Source organism: Rhea pennata, chromosome 6 (assembly GCF_028389875.1).
Source record: "Rhea pennata isolate bPtePen1 chromosome 6, bPtePen1.pri, whole genome shotgun sequence".
Taxonomy (NCBI): domain Eukaryota; kingdom Metazoa; phylum Chordata; class Aves; order Rheiformes; family Rheidae; genus Rhea; species Rhea pennata.
In genome coordinates this window covers 3493619-3511424 of record NC_084668.1, presented here as the reverse complement: position 1 = coordinate 3511424, position 17806 = coordinate 3493619, and the positions used below count along the sequence as shown (strand labels likewise).

The following is a 17806-nucleotide window of genomic DNA, read 5'->3' as shown; positions in this document are numbered from 1 at the left end:
GCAGGCTGATTTTGTGTGGAGAGTTTAATTAAACATTGCAGCTGTTTATCTCTATGGTGATTAAATTTTCATATGTAAATTACATGTATTAAGATCAAGATACTTATGTAAATGTCACTTGCCTTAATGTTTTGTGTTACTGTTATTAACATCTAACCATCAGCTTGTAATCTTCTTGTATTGCATTACGCTGGCACGCACTACATGACTAAAATAAGGAGATTTGTATCTTAATAACAAACAAGTTTTTAAAAAGAACATCTTACTATGTAATTGAGATGAAGATAAAAAATAAAAAAATAAACTGTCAAGTGTGAGCTGCAGTAAATTTTGGAACTGCAGAGGTTGAAGCGACGTTCACCGAACACCTCCCGCCTGGCAGCAAACAGCCATTTCCGTAGAAGTTAACCGGATAGCAGCGGCCTCGGGAACAAGGGCCAAGCACCGATCTCGGAGGCAAGCGATGTTGCTCGCAGGGAGCAACGCTAATTCGGCGTATGCCTCCCGAGAGCAACCCGCACTGCACCACCGCACCGGGACGGCACGGATCTGCAAGTCCACTTGAGAGTCTCCGTCCCCTCAACCTTACAGCAACTGAAGGCACACAGGTTTATTTTGTACACGTTATAGTCACCGCCAAATAAAAAATAACTATTATTATATTTCTGATATGAACATTTTCTAAACAGAACAAAACAAAATTCAAGCAGAAAAGTCCCTAAGATCTATCTATACCTATTTCTAACAACAAGCAAATAGATCACTAATGTCTCTTTAGTAACAGCACTTTAAAACTCTGTGTCTTATTGACAGTCAGAAAAAAAATCCTGGGATTGGCCTTTTATTACATTTTGCACATCTTTTTTCTATTTTTGCCGTACAAGGTTACAACATTGCTTTCTACTGCTACTTTAGAAGCATAATTTTTATTCACTTTGATGATAAAGATTAACAACAAGTTGTATTGCAGAAATAAGAAGATCTGCCATCTAATCTTAGTTATTAGAAAGAGGCAAGTTCTTAATACAAAAATATAAAACTTCAATACAGGAAATACTTTTCATCATGCCACTCATGTTTGGAGTCTACTGAAAGGCAGATACTCATTGATAGCAGGAAATCAAATTCATCATTTGCAAAAACAAGAGACCAAATCGCAGTAGGCAATGCACAGAAAACGAGATAAAAACCTCTTGAGATGAATTTCATTTGAAAAATCTATGAGATATATATGATCTCAGAGATCACTTGGAAAAGGGAAAAATCACTGGGAGGTGGAGGTTTCATTTTCCCACGTTATCATCCAAGAGGCATGCTACTATCAAAATTATCTCAATAATCTACTCCACAGCAATGAAATACTTTGAAGATGCCCGAAATAATTGTACGGACGTCCTGATGGGCACACTGAGGATGAGCATTGTCTAGAGGCTTAGAAGAAGTTCAATCACTCTCTCAGCAACACGACGAGCTCTGAAGAACGAGCAGTCAGCTAGCTCGACGGTGAAAGAAATTAGCAGTTAGTTTAAGTGGGACTGTCCCTCGCTGTTAATAACGCCGTCAGCGCACAGCCCGGCTTTGCACTCCTACGCTGCCATATACGCATTTTTCTCTGTAGTGTTAATCTTTAAATTCACTCCGAGCTACCTTTTTTTTTACCTTAGGGTCTTGAATCACATCTCAACTAGCCTTCTGGGATTAAACCAGTCTGCTTACAGTATCCGCTATTTCCAAATTACAAATAGACAGGATAGCTCCTTCCAGCGCAGCTAACGAAACGAGGGGGGGGGCATTTTCAATACTAACTACCCTCCCACGAGAAGTGCGGCGAATTCAAGAAAAAGCTCAGGACTAGAAGGAACTGATGCTCCTGTACACCACCGGATCTGGCGTGAACCCTACCAGTTTGCACCAAGAACCGCTGCAACCCGCTGGGCAGCTGCGGAGTTTCCTTTTTGCAGCAGACAGGCTGTATAAATTTCTGGGCTTGCAACTGTTCTTTCTCGCGGAAAAGTTGCTGTGGCAGAAAATAAAACTTTCCAACTGTTATAGATAGCCACATCTCCTGGTAACAGATTGGAAAACAAGTTCTAGATATCATACCACGTTGGCTTTTTTAAGCTACTTTTTTAAAGTCTATTTCTCAGCAATGCAATGCTATTTCTCTCATACACTGAACATTCATTTTTGCTAACAAAATTGCGCTTGTGATATTTACTGACTGATTGTGATAGCATTTTGGCAATGGCAGAAGGACCTCACCCTGGCAGGCAGAGCTGCCCGCGCAACCCAGAGTGCCATCTCCGGAGTCAGAGCGGCAGTCGGGCAGGATCACAAGGGCAGATCCCACGAATACGGGCTCATTTCTCAGCGCCACAGCTCCTTCCTTCGGTGGGGCTGCTTGGGCAAGGAAGGGCAAAGAACTCAGCCTCGCCTGCGTAAACGGGTTAGTTTTATTTAGCTAAGATGTTTGCAGCATCTCTGTCCAGAGTGTCTCAACTTACCACTGCTACTACAACACGGTGGTATAAAAAAAAGGAGCATGGTACCATAAAAGGGCAAAGAGGAACAGGATAATCGTAAGGGAGAAAGCTTGTATTTCCTCCTACAAATCTCACTAATCATCAATAATCAGCGAGCAAGTGTGAAATACTAAATGTTTGTAAGGGCTTTTGTAAATTACTACATTATCATAAAGATTGCCTGAATCTCTCAGTAGCTCTTAAACCCGGACAGATAATGATGAAGTTCACCAAGAGGCATTTTTCTTCAATAAGAAAACCTTGTTGTGCTGTTTAAGTCTAGTTTGCCATAAAACTTCTTTTATTCATTGGCTGGCTGGCTGGCTGCTGAAAATAATAACTCTGAATAATAATCATAGCCAGTATACTTGGCAGCAGATCCACTACAATTACCAAAAGTTAATTAGAATTATTAAAATAACAAACACAATGCCACCGATATTATATATCTACATTTAATAATGGAATCCAACAGTGCATCTGATTCATGAACTACATTATATTATTTTAAAGCCTTTTCTTGCTTACCGAACTAAATATTGATGGATTATCCTCGCCGAATCAGTTGGTAGATTGAATTCTATTTATGCAGGTCCTAAAAATTAAGCTATAGAGCAGAACTATAAACAGCTTGTTGTCTCCCTTGAACAGTTAAACAACTTGCACTTCATTTTTCCTTCTTGTCTCTCTACCTACGGTATTACATTCGGAAAGTGAAATTCCCAGCTAAAGTGATTAGGAAAGCACAGTTTCACCTCTCACCACTGATTTGCTGTGAATCTTTTTAAGGTCCTGCTTGCACAGAGTGTGTCGCGTTGTGTCGCCTTTGCCCCCCAACGAGCCCTAATGATTTTAACGTAGCTCCGTGCGCACATAGGCTCTCACAGCTTTAGCACAGGCATGCGTTGCAACAGTTCTCTGCTCTCAAAAATGCTTTATTTTTAAATCCTAAACTGAATTATGCAGCATGTTGTATTAGAAGCAAATTTTTAAGCTTTATAAATTGGTAGATTTGAAAAGGAGTTGCTGACACACGCAGGAAACCTTACAGTGCCGCTTTGTGCAGACAGGCATCGTCAAGGCAACGTTTAGTCTTATTCTGAGTTCGCCTTTTTTAACCAACTGAAAAAATACACTTCTGTAAGCCATCCTTCTCCTCAGTCACTGGCAAAACACAAGGTGAGCTTATCGGTCCTGCTGGCAAGAGTCGGAGCTGCCTGAGCAAATGGTGCACACCGAGGAGGGAAAAAAGCCCACACCTCCCTCAAGCACTTGCTTTCAAGGTCTCTTATCCTTTATATATATAAGAATAAAATACATAAATTGTCCTCTTAAGATTTTAAAGCAAAATGTACCTAAAAGCAATGACCTCTTAGGATGAACGTAACCAAGGCAGCTACCAATTGCCCAGTAACACAAAAACATTACCAGCCAGGGACTGGATTTTCACCTACTCACCCCTCTGCTAAGTTATGGTGTGTCCTAATGACACCAAGTATTTAAGAATGAAAATAAAAAAAAATCAGAAGAATTATTCAACAAAAATGTTCACAGGATTTCAGGCTGAAATGCTTTTCTAAAGTTCACATACACAGCAGGAATGAAAGTGTAGAAGATGGAGGAGATGTAACTCCGCTACGATCATTTAAAAATTAGGTTTTCCCTTCCTGTTTGGGTACCTTCTTTCTAATTTATTTTTGGATCTTTAATTCTAAATAGTTGCAAGGGTATCTGCCCACATTTCCCCTGTGATGCTGAGGAATGTATTGAAGATCAAAGAAGCTGGTCATGCCTGTTCTGAAGAATCCTCTTAACAATAACCACAAGCTTAAGCTGTAGAACTGTCTTGTCGCAACGGTAGTTAAGGAAAAACAATGAAAGATAATAATGATGCCAATGTTTTGGTTGCAAAATGTAGCAGTTCTGTAAAATAGTGTAGACTATTTATCAGGTTTATCATTTATATCATTTATCAGATACTTGGATAACTGTGGTAATTCTAGAGCTAATACATGCCGACGAGCACCGACCTCCGGGGATGTGTGCATTTATCAGATCCTATGACTGTGGGCAAATCCTGCAACATATTACATGAAAGAACAACGACTGCTTAATATACATACAGAAAATGAGCCATATATTTTAAAGTGACTTAATGCATCTACATTAAAGACGCAAAATCAAAAAAAAAGTACAAAACCAGAATTTCTATATATTGTAATTTTTTCTTATCTTTCACTGACGATTGCAACTACAAGAACAGGTGAAATAAAACTGAGAAATCTACTAAATAGAATTAAAATAATATGACTAACTTAAGTCATCTAATCACGTTCTCCGTTTCCTTCTTCACAGTCCAGCCCATGAAAATGCTGAAATAACAGTGCAGACTCTTACAGTTAAAATTACAAAATAATAGGGTAGAAAAGAGCAAGGGGGAGAGCTTTCCTGGGAGAGCTACTGGAAGTTGATATTTATGAATTTTAATGCCCAGCGTAATCTAACAAATCCATCCAGGTACAGCAATGCACAGTAGAGCAAACCACAGTGACTCACTGAGTTTCCAAAAAAGATTTCCTCGTGTGCTCTGAGAGGAGTTATTGGAAAATATTCAGCCTGCTCTGAAAACAAGTTAGAAACTCTCAATCTTAAGATAGTAAATGCAGAGCTGGACAACGACTTACCGTTGCGTTATCTGCAGAAGCCCTTACAAATGTTAGCAGCTCTCCAGAACGAGGAACTCATCAACATGATAAAATGGTAAGTAACATAGAAATAACATAGAAATAATGCAAAGAGAAGCAATTCCTAATGATTTTAGGGAAAAGCTGTGTACTGACAGGAAATGTCGCTCCTTAGGCTCTCTGAGATTGGCTTTCAGCTGTCTTCTGCACAGATGCCATTGGCACCTCACCCCGGATCCTGGGGCAGTTTAGGAGAAGGAAACCTCTGCAGCTGGATGTTGTAAGGTGACCTTCAGGACTACAAGTACGTCACAAGCAAGGAGCAGCCCGAGACGCCGAGGCACTCAGACTGCACAAGCCACGTGGGCACCCGGAGGAGAAGCAGCACCGGGGAGGCAGACGGCATGGCCCACCTGAAGTGGAGACCTGGGGACACAGGTGAGATGCTGGAGAAAGGGAGGACCAGAAGGGAAGACCTCCTGAGGGGCAGACCCCGAGACCCAACGCTGCAGATCAAGCCATGGAATACCCTGCTACCAATCCGTGCAGACGTACTCTCACATCTGCGGGCCAAATTCCTAACACACAAGCACAACATAGCTAACAGGACTCATGCTCTCACCAGAGAAGGGAATCTGCCCTTTTTCTCTCTCTCTGACAACAAGTATGACACCAAGGGGCTCAGTTGTTCATCTCCTTGACCATTCTCTTGACATTGCTTCTCTTCCAATCGGCTGCTTTTTTGTTTCCCAGAATATCTGGGGATTTTTAGTAATTAAATAATTTCACACCACATTATCTATGGTTAACATGAAACTAAGTTTTACTAATTTGATCTCCGTATGTCTAGCACCATTTATTCATGCTGTATCACCATCTATGAACACATATTATATTTGACCTCTTGGTCTCTTCTGAAGTTTTTGCAACACTTGCAGCTATCAGAAGTCCAAAGAGCTGCACATAACCCAGTGGGGCCAATGTCTGGAGTTAGCTAAATATCTTGCTCAACTGCAGATTTATTAGCTAGATGTACTTTTTAAAAATACATACATATTTTCAAAAAGCATACGTATATACGGAAAAATAATAAATTTAACATGATTTCGTATTTCATTTAACATGAAACAAATACTTGTGAAACTTGTAACTTGTGAAATCAAAGTTCATAAAGCTGAACTAGATTTCAAATATCCTCCACTCTCTTGTTTCAAGGTCTTAAGGAATGTCAGAGGATAAATGCCTGCCACCAGGTTGTGTTCTATACCAAAAAGAACCCACTGAGTTTGCTGCTTCCTGCTTTATCTATTAGGATGGGGACCAGAGGGTTGTTTGAAGAGGAATGAAGGAGGTGTAGTTTCTCCTTCAAGTGGGGCACTGGAAAAGGAGCGATTTTTGGACTCCCTTCCTCCTGCCATTTCCCCTCCCTCTCTCCATCCCTTCCTTTCCATTCCTCTTTGTGTTTCAGTCTCTGCCATTAGTGGTGTCCATTTCTCTTGGGTATTATTACTGTGGAAATGCCCCTCTGACATCCACACCATGCTGAGTTTTTCCCTTGACCCCCAGTGCTTACCGTGCCTCCTCCCCTGCGCAGCACAAGCCTGGGTACAGCCTCTGTGGGCTCCCTTGCATGTGGGAAACTTCTCTATTTGTGCCGGCTTGAGAGGTCGCTTGGAGTCATTTTCTTTTGCTTTTAAAATCACCCTTTGCAAATTTTAACATCATGGAGTAAGCTTTGGTATCATCATTCCCCAAGGATGGTAAACTTAATTATATTGTTTTCTCTATGACTTGTACCTAATTAAGATAGCCATTCTGCATTTCCAAGAGAAATGGAGAAATTCTATCATAGTAAAAGAATTAAATGATACTTGAAATAATTATTTCAAACTGTTTGGGGCGTCATAGTTAACTAAACAGTTGAGAAGTTTCCAAAGTAGCCTTAGAGTCCTCATTAACTCCTGGAGAGCGAGTTTTCTGAAGACCTGAAATAATAAGCTGCAGTTTGAACATCACAGATTTCTAAAGACTGTTCTCAAAATCTCAAAGCTGCAGGGGAACTGGTTCCTCATGAAGGTCACTCGGTCTCTGTCCTCGGAGGCTTTCAAGATCCAGCAGGATAAAGCCCTGAGCAACCAGGTCTGACTCTGCTTGGAGCAGGGACCCCAGAGGTCCCTTCCCACCCCAACTATCCTATGATCCAAGGCAGCAAGGTGCCTAACAGGACGCATCGTAACTCTTTAGCAAAACACATTATTGATACTTCTCGATCTCCAGGTGGCTAACAAAAGTGCTTTCGCCTACAGCCAAGGTGCCTACAAAACTCAGAAGCAGGGGTAAAACTTTTAACATTGATTTCTGATGGTGCAACTGAGTTCCCAGGGAAGTCAAAAGGGCTGTCTTCACCGACTCAGAAGCTTGTGTGGATCAAGACCTTCATGTACCAGTTACTAAATTGAAATTCCACTCAGCAGAAGTGTGAAAATATTTTCAGCATATTTTTCAGCTCTTCTTCCTTTGCAGAATGAAAACAAGGTGACTGGATTTTATAGAAGTGAAAGACAGGCCATTAGAGGTCTGTGTAGTGCAAATTTTCCCAGATCTCTGCCAATACGTGTCATTACCAATCAGCGTGACCTCACACGATTTTATTTAATCAGCCTGTTTCCAAATTCCTTAAAAAAGCAAACCGAAGTTAAATAACAAATAACAAATATTTTAATAGGCCTTCGCATTACCAACTGCCAGACCAGCTGGCTAAACCGCAGCAGTTTGGGGGTTTTCGCAGCCAGGCTCGACGCGCCCGCGCCGCCGAGGGCACCTGCCTCGGGAGCCAGCTGCGGCCCCCGCCGGCGGCAGCTTTAAGCCGCCTGGCAGCTCTGCGCTGCCCCTCGAGCAAAGCCCCCGGCAAACCCGCGTTCAAACCGCTCCCGCGGGGCAGCAGCGAGGAAAGAGCTCGGGTTTGGGTTTTTTCCCCCCCCCCCCCCCCCCCTCCCCTTGTAGCGGGATGCAGGAGCGAAGGGCTGCGCGTCGCCGCCGCACGAGGGAGCCGCCTGCCTACAAATGCGCCCGCCGAGCCGAGCCGCGCCGAGCCGCGCCGAGCCGCGCCGCCGGGCCGCTCGCGGGGCGCCTCCCGGGCGCTCGCGGGGCGCCTCCCGGGCGCGTCCCCGCCGCCGGCGTCGGCGAGCCCGGGCAGAGCGGAGCGCCGCGGCGCCCGGGCGGTCTGCGGCGGGCGCGCCGCCCGAGGGACGGGGCCTCGGGGCCTCCCGGCGCCCCGGCCGCGGGGCAGCGCTCCGACGTGGCCCGAGAAATAAACCGCGCGTTTGGCAGATTGTTTTTGTTTCTTGTTTCGTTTTGTTTTTTTAATTCTTATTGCCTATTAGTACAGCAATGCTGGAGTTACGTGGCCCAACTCTCTCCCACCAAACTATACCAGACACCGTTCATTATCACGTAGGTGCTAAAGCGACCAAGGGCTTTTCACTCGGAGTTGCACAAGAACCATTAAAAAAAAAAAGTTTAAATGGCAAATTTAAGTTATTCAAATTAAGCTGGCTTTGGTACCGTGCTCCTCCGTCGCTGCTGCTCTGCCGCACGCGCTGGACGTGCCTGCTTCCCGCAGAGAAACCGTAATGACGGCCTGCATCACAGCGCGCGCAGAGGGGAGCAGCTCCGAGCTCACGCCGCTTTGAATCCAGTGGGTCCTAATGTCAGTGGCTTAATTCAAAAGCGAAATGATCGTACTTTCCCCAACGGTGCTCAGTTCCCCTTACAGAGGGAAAAGCAAATGCTTTTAAGTGCCTTACACCCTTTTTCTCTCTGCACTAAGGAAAAAAATAAGGAAAAAGTAGAGACCTGCCTATGAAGCATCCTCTTGATTTCCCAAAATAAGTATTTTTCATATTTCTAAGTTAACCATTAAATAAATTCTCCTCATCAGTCTTTACATCTCAGTGCAGGCTTCTCCCCTGCTATAATGCAATGGAAGCTTTGCAGTAAGGCAATGAGCTTTCATAATACCAGCCCTTGCCTATGCCAGGCTGGTTGGGAGAGGATCACATTGAATTCCTGTGGGTTTCTCCTGAGTAAAAGTTATTTGCAAACTTTCTCTTGGGTGCAAGCAGGGAAGCGAGCAGATTTCTGTTCAGGGCGCACACCTGAACGCCCGGGAGCCCATGGGCAACCGTGTCCTCAGGGTCCTCCAGCACCCGCAAGAAGGAACCAAAGGAGCAATGCAGCCTTTCCCAATTCAGGCATTTATATAGTGACAAAATTTAGTAATTGCTGCTTCCATTCATCTAAATTTGCCTAGCAGTAGCTCCGGCTGCCCACAGAATTTTCCATTCACAATTACACACGCTCGGCTGCAATTGCGGCTTTGCCCACACGCTGTTCACGCAGTGCTGCGTAACGCCAAAATAATTGTGTGCGTGCGTGCGGGTATATACAAACATGGTTTTCAAACAGCTTTAAATTTCACCACTTTGTCCGGAAATCACTACTTTAAAATATATTTTATTAAGGTCGTCTAATCGGTTCTCCCCTCTATGCACTTTGATAGCTCTTTTGCCTTCAGGAGAAATGAAGGCAAGTCTAGCAGACCTCCCAGTGAGGAATCCTTTCTTAATTTCCTCCTACAGTCCCTGCCTGCTGTCTGCTCTCCCACATGAACCAGCCAAATATTTCTCAAAATGTTTCCTTAGCATAAGACTAGGGATTTCACATCTAAAAGCTAAGAGTAGAAATCCAAACTTTGAAAACTGCCAGAAAAATCAGCAAACACCAGTGACATCCATAATCACCATCTTCCATAGCTAGGTAAGTTATTTAGATGCTTATCTCTCAATGAAAACTGTCCAGAGCTTTTTTCTACTCATTTGCCCAGAGGTTCACTCAGAGGCTTCAGTCTTGCAGCAGCAAAATGCAGGGTAGCCTTTGCTTTTACTGCAATAATTTTCAGGTAAAACTTTAGGTGGGACACTTGTTTTAACAATGACGTGCCTTAATAATTTTGGTAACGCTATCATGGTAATCCTGAATTTCTGTTTGCAAATAGGTTTTTGTTGGAGCATATTGCTTGGGTAAACAGGGCTTCAGGTGAGAATTTTACAGTAAATCAAGGTAATCCCATGCTACCTACGTTCCTGTTACCATGCGCTGGCTAGATTTATATGGATTGACCCTTAATCTACCACAAACAAAAGCTACATTTTGAAAAATAAGTAAAAATTAAATGAAAACGTAGCCCAGCCAAAACCAAATGTAATTACAAACAGCGACTCACCGTCTGAGTTTTAATTAAAAACGTAGGTAGGGATTAAAGGGAGGATGTGAAGGGGACGGGGACAAACTCTTTTCAGTTGCCCCGTGTGACAGGACAGGAGGCAATGGGCAGAAATTGAAGCACAGGAAGCTCCGCCTGAACGTGAGGGGGTATTTCTTCACTGTGAGAGTGATGGAGCCCTGGGACAGGTTGCCCAGAGAGGTTGTGGAGTCTCCTTCTCTGGAGATGTTAAAGGCCCGCCTGGATGCAACCCTGTCTACCATGCTCCAGGTGACCCTGCTGAGCAGGGAGGTTGGACTAGATGACCTCCAGAGGTCCCTTCCAACCTTACCAATTCTGTGATTCTATGATTAGAGCAGATTTTCCATGGTATCTGGAGAAGCATCATTTATCTTTAGGTCAAATGTTTCTTTACATCCCCGGAGACCCTGCACTAGGAGGAAAAAAACCTAGGAGTGAAACATCATCATTCGCAGGCAACGAGAGAAGCTTCTGGATACCTAAAGTGACACTTCAAGTCATTTACTCATCATGCACTAACAGAGCTGCCAGTCTCCCTTCTCCGCAGGGGCGTTGCAATGCGACGGCGCACGCCGGGGCTGTCCTACAGCGATGGCCACTGCTGCCCCTCGGCAACACGGCGACACAGGTAGAAGGCACGCGAGTGAACGGGAACGCACGCAGCACATATCCCACTCGCGCCCAGGAGACTGCAAAGTCTGTCAAAAATAAGTTAACATCCTTTAGCAACCGCTGTCGTGCCCTGGGTTTAACCAGATCCCCAGGTATCTGTCTGGGCTTCGCTAGCGCTGTAAGGGAGCAGCTGCAGTCACGAGCCAGATTTCTGTGCTCTATCGTTCCCGTCACGCCTGATCTTTCAGCAAACTTTTCCTGCGTCTATTTGTTATAAACGGTTTTGATGTAGAGGAAAGGTATTTGTCTTCTTTTCTGAGAAGGGCTTCATAACCTCGCTATGCTCCAAAGCTAAATAGCACATATGGTTCGTGTTGAACAACCTCCATTTGGTGTTTCACGTGTGTACTTCTTCCTTTTTCTTCCAAGGATATGGCTAGGGAACAGTTATAGCGCTGCAGATCAGGCATCGGCGTGGGTGAGAGCTATCTCAATAGGCAGGCTCTTCAATTGTCAGACAGCAATCGACTGAAATCAGGGAAAAATGATTATTCTGACAATCTTTGATACGTCAGTGGCTCACAAGCTCTCTCTGTTCAAAGTCTCCTAAGTCTGTCAGATATTCAATGAGGCATATGGCATCTTCTTCATATGCGGTGCCCGTTATTGGGGTGAAATGGTAACCTCATGTCAGGGAGCAACACACCTGCTGCTCTGCCCAGGCTCTACCTCCCGCTACGGGCAGCTTTCCCCAACTGGCGCACACAGACAGGCCTGAGGACACCCCCGTCTGCTACGCACACCACTCTTCGCCATCTTAATTTGCACTTCAGGTGTGCAGGAGTTTGGCAGATACCCGACTTTTGCCCAAACCGCAGCTATTCCAGCTGAAGCTTCTGTCAACGCAAAAGTGCCGGAGACAAAGCTGTTACTATTGAAGGACCAAGAGTTACGACAGTAAGGACGTAAGAAGCAGTGTCATATAGGTCTGTTTTAACTGGGTTTGTTTATATTAAAATACAGGTCAGCTGAACGATGGGCAGAAGATCAATGCCTTGATGAAGTGCTACCTACGTGTCAGATCCTGCACCTTGCAGGCCAGTAAGGCCAAACTATGCCTCTTCAAGCTCTGCTTGATACACCTCTCATGCTTCCCGGTTTCCCTGCGTGACCTGGCATACCCAAGCAACTTAACCAGAAAATTAATTAAGCACTAAGATGAATACTGGATGGAGCAACCCTAGGCAAAGCAGCTTTCGGCCTCTAGACACTGATGGATAAAAGAGCATTGGAAGCATGAGTTTTTCATTACAGGCCTATGTTAACAGCCTAAGGAAATGCCTCATGTGAAGTATCAGATCATAAGTAGTAATGAACATTTTAATTAATACTGTCCCAGTGCCAGGCGAAAATATTATATGTAAATTCAATGAATTATTTGCACTGGGGAATTAAGACTATTTGTTCACAAGCAGTGTAAAAGCAACTTTAAGACCAAAAACACTAGCGAAACTCAAACATCAATTCCTCACTGTGTAACACATATCTGCACCAAAATTTCGAGAAATCTTCACAGTAGATCTACCTTCACAATGTCTTCCAAATCCAGATGTCCTCATAAACAGTCAGCTTTTTTATTCATATGTTCACAGGAAAAGAGAGTTCAGGATACAAGGGGAAATAATATGAAAGAGGTAAGAAGGGAGTAATTGCCCAAATCCCCCAATTCACGAAGAAGTGTTCCTAAATAGGTTATTTTACAAACCATGCAGCAGCCTTAATACATACTAAGTTTTGTAGCCTCCCTAGACGGGTAGGAAGACCTGCACCTCTAAGTAATATGAAAAAACTATTGTTCATTAAACAAAGCTTAAGGGGAAGTGTAAATGAGAAGCGTTTTAGATTCAGTGTCACCAATTCAGCTGCAAACGTGTTTGCACCACTCCGTGAAATGAACGCTTTCTACAGTGCCTCTCCTGCCAGCGCTGCCCCGCGACCATCGGAAATCAAACGCGTAGAGCCGACTCTGGAGCTGGCAGTTCACAAATGAGTTCTACGGAAGTGGTAAAACATGTTTCTACACAAGTTTTCACGTGTGAGGAGAACAATAGGTAAACCGAGGCCAACGTAACGCGCAGAGGCCTCCCGCGTCACAGCGGCACCCGCAAAACGAGCCGGTCCCCACCGCCGTCCAACGCCCGAAGCTCCCGCTCCCTTCCCAAAGCACAGCTGCCCCCGCAGCTATCCCTAGAAATCCAAATATTTTGCTGTTCCCTATTCCTTAGGAAACCAGAAAAGGCCCAGGCTGAAAGAATGAGGGGATTTGGGGTTGAGTAGGGGTTTTCAGGGGGTGTTTTTTGGTGTAACCTCAAAGTGGCTGGGGGGGGGGGGGAACGTAAAGCGCACGCAGATATCCAGAGCTGTGCCACAGCCGTCAAACCCCAGCAAGGCTTTGAAGCAGCTCTCGCGGCCCCGTGTTGGAGAAAACCTCGCCAAATAAGGCAGCGCTTCTCGTCCGGCGTGCAGAGCCGGCAGCTCCCTTCGCGGGGCTTACGCAAGTTTCCTCGACCAGACGCGCCAGCGTCAGATAACCCCCCTTCCGGCTGGGCGGCGAGACCGGCCGGCTCCCAGCCGCAGAAGCCCGCTCAGGAGGATTCAAGCCGGGCCACGAGCGTCCACATTGCCATGATTAAGTTGGAGGAAATTTCTGAAGACACCAGAAAGAGCAGCCGATGACAAAGCGACGCCGCGAAGCCCGCGGCCCGTGCTGCGGCGCAGGCGGACGCTTCGGCGGCTGCGGCTGGAATTACCCGGGAATTGCCATCCTGCCTTTAGGAGTCTCCCCCTCCCGCGATCCCGGACGGGCAACGCTCATCTCCTGGAAAACGTGGGTTCAGGATCAAATTACGGCAACTCTACCTTGAACAGCAGTAAGTTCAAACATCAGCCGGCTTTCAGACACGCAAACATGACATATAAAGGAAAAAAAAAAGGTTATTTTGCCTATGAAGTGCCCAGCACTGTGGAGCTCAGCGCAACAGCGGCACTGAAAAATACAGCACCAGTTACTGTTACTGGTACACAGTTTAATGAATGTTTATGTATTCATGTACTTGCATATCTTCCATTTCTGAACAACAAATAAGAATAAACAACAGAACACTGATATAGTTCAATAAAATACAGAGATAAATACCTTCCTTCAAGGTCAAATTTAATCTGTAGATTTCGTAACCTCAGGTTTTCTTTCTTTCACTGCACAGAGCAACTAACACAGAGGCCAGGCCAGGCACCAAACAGAGGAGCAAAATAACCGCGGGGGGCAGGTTTAATCCTGCTTTGCCACTTGAGACTTTCTTCCCTGCCATGCACAAAGACAAACGCACAGCTGATGGCAGAAGAGGACACGGTAAAGTAACTGTAGGAAGATGCAAGACTAGTTTTCTTTTCCTTCTACCGCTGCACGGGCTGCACGAGCCCTCCTTGGGGGCTGGCCGCCCCTGCACCCGCGCGATGGCAGCCCTGACTTCTGTATGTGGGGGAAGCTAATAAATCAATGATGGGTACGAGTTATCTTTCTTCAACATGTGTAGATCACATGGGGATTTACTGTGTGAATTATTGCCCCATGGAGCCAAGGGAAGAATTTGTGTTTAGGATACTAAGTTCTTATTTCACAACTTAAAAGAATAAGAAATATAGTTCAAGAGAGACAGTAGAAACTTCCTTGCCTAAACATATGCTTTTTTTTTCCTTTGATTTATTATTCAGATTTATAAATATACTCTTTTCAGTGTTTGAGTTACACATTTTCTCTGTTAAAAAACAGGAATTAATCTTTAACCACAATGTCTTGATTAAAGCTTTTTTTTTTTTTTCTTTTTCCTGAGCACCATTTTCTTTGCTGCCTTTCCAGCTCCTGGAATTTAGAGGTTACATGACTAAATTCTGCCTGCTGCCATGAACTGATATTTCTAAACCAAGATTACTCTTTTTGGCTCTTGCATAGAATACCATAAAATCCAATCAGAGTATCTGTATTGACTGAACCTTACTTTAAAACTAACCACGGAGGCTCAGCATGCCTTTTTCGCGCAGAACACACACACTGAAGACAGCTTTGAGAGCAGCCAAAAACTGCAGGATTACTCCAAGGACGTTTGGACGAACGGCTCCAGAGGAGAAGTACTAAGCAAACAGGGACTTCAGTAGTCTAGAATTCAGCCTTTGAGTAATACTGTATGTAGAGTAAGTTCTCATCCCAACATACCATATTATGATTGATTAATCATTACATCATATGGAGGAGTTTTCAGGCTGATGGTGGCTTTTTCTGTATGTTTTGCAAGAATAAATATGGTAATCACTGATACTGCAGCACTTCCTTCTCATGTCCATGACCCTCAGTCTTCACCTTTGTTTTCAAGTCCAGAAACAACAGATTGAAGAGGCTTGATGCCAAGGAGCTCTGACTGGTAGTTCCCTTTGCACAGCCACAGCGAGTATATCGGACTCTAGTTCATCAATTAAAAGCCATTAATAGTGGTAAATTAAGGATTAGTGAAGATTTCTCTGGTTCTCCTTCCAAACTGGAGTTAGGCTCCAAAGTTCAGCTAAAAGTGCAAGAGTAGTTCTACATTAAATTTATAAATGTTATTTAAAAAAAATAGACTAAGGCAGCAATACTCAGCAGCAGTTTCACCCAGATTATGATGTACCACAGTTTTGGGTCCAGTCTGACATCATCAGAAAGTTTCACTGCCACCTACCTCTGACAAACCTGAGACTATCACAGTAGTATGTAAGCATCAAACCCCAGGGCTCTCTGAGAATATATTTTAACTGTAAGGAGCTGTAAAGTTTGTCTGTCCTTGAGGATCAGCATTATCAGCATTATTTCTAGAAAGGACTAATCAAATCATAAATACAATATTAGGGCCAGCAATAATATTATGGAAAAGGATCTGTGTATTCATCTTCCTTTGCCTGTTATCCAGGCAATCATATGGTCCACATCACTGAAGAACCTGAGCAGCTCACAGATGTATGTTGTTCCTTCACAAAACCCTTCTGCAACAGAGAGAGCAGTACTTTCTCTTTAAAGATGGAAAACAACCAAATGAAGGGTTAACTCATTTTTCCAAAGTTACACAGAATCTAAAGAGATTAGGAAATTCAGGAATTAAATAGTTCTCCTGCATCCTATTTAGGCAAAGGACCTGGCAGATGGAAGTTTAAACAAACATTGTAAAATGAGCTGAATTGCTCTCCCCGCCTCTTCCCCCCATGCTTCCCTACACTCAGGTTACTCCCTTACAATTGTGATTACTTTCGCATACAACTTTATGAGAGAGAGAGAGAGAGAGAAAAGAAAAACTACTTAAAAAGCTGATAGCCACTTTTATCCACTCACAAGCAGCAGTGTCCTGACTGAATTGTTTGGGGCTTCTAGAGACATTAGATTATAGAACATCTCAGTCTGAAGTGTTACTTCTGTTTTCAAGTGAAATTCCTATAAGAATTTCTGATATTCAGTCAAAAGGTCCACATGCACTTTGCTCAGCAATTTCATTCAGCTTGCTTTGTCATATCGCTTGGTTACTTGGTATTTATACCCAGGTTTTGTTTTTGTTTTCATGGTACCAGCACGCTCACTTAACTGTCCTCATTTATCACATCAATCTCTCTGTGCTCATAATTTTTTTAGCTTCCTTTTAAGTAGCTTGGAAAAAAAATAAAAAAAAAACACAGTATGAGTTCATGAAACAATATATGAATAAGTCATTTCTTGCTTTAAATATGTCTCTGAGTAAATGATCCAGAGACACTTTTTCAAGAGCCATTTACATAACAGTCGCTGATACAGTCTTCAAATTTTCATGTCAATCTTGAAATGGCATTTTAAAATCACCCCATTTTCCTAAATGAGGGAAGAGAATTTTAAGAACAGATTTGCCAACTTCTAGAGCTCTTCTTTTAATTACAAAGCTTTAAATGTTGAATTCTCCCCTTCTGTCTTCATTAGGGATAGTACAGAAATGTCATAAATGCTCTGTGTGTATAACCTATAATCCAAATGCAGTAGGGGTGTTACTTCAAATAGTACATTTTCTTTCACATCCACAAATGCCATAAATTTCAACAACTGTCAATCTTGCTTCACAGTCTGTAGTTTTGAAAATAAAATTTGGAGGCTTTGCTAGATGTGAATAACCATCTATTGCAGTAATACTGGGAAGAAAAATAAGAACCACAAGATGTTCAACCAGTACAAATAAATTAGGGTAATTTTCAGGCATAATTCACTGACAAGTAAATAAAAGACAGGGATTTGGCATATGGTAGGAGTTCTTAAGTATTGAAAATCATCCATGTTTGCTTGAGCTCAGAGGCCAAGAGAGGAATCAAAAGGCACTCCCTCCCTCAAAACTTATTTTGAAGGGGAAGTAGCATATCGGACAGGGAAGAGGAGTTAAGGAAGATCAGCAATGGCTAAGTTGCATCCAGAAAATGATCAGACTGTGGTTCCTGCAACAGTGAGATTGTTTCAAAGATGCCATGGGATGAAAGCTAATTCATAAAGTGGATCATCAAGTGGGTCACAAGCTCCATGTGCACATCTCCATGTCCATCTGCACAGGGTGCTACATAGGAGTATGAAAGAGAGGGGGAGTTGCCTAAGG

General features: G+C 43.6%; 1 long non-coding RNA gene across 1 annotated transcript; it reads left to right on the top strand.

Annotated features, from left to right (window-relative positions):
* The first annotated feature begins 13715 nt into the window (after positions 1-13715).
* On the top strand, positions 13716-15495 carry LOC134142123 (uncharacterized). The gene is made up of 2 exons (XR_009958791.1): positions 13716-14053; positions 14387-15495. It is a non-coding gene; the product is annotated as an uncharacterized LOC134142123 (long non-coding RNA).
* The last annotated feature ends 2311 nt before the right edge of the window (positions 15496-17806 follow it).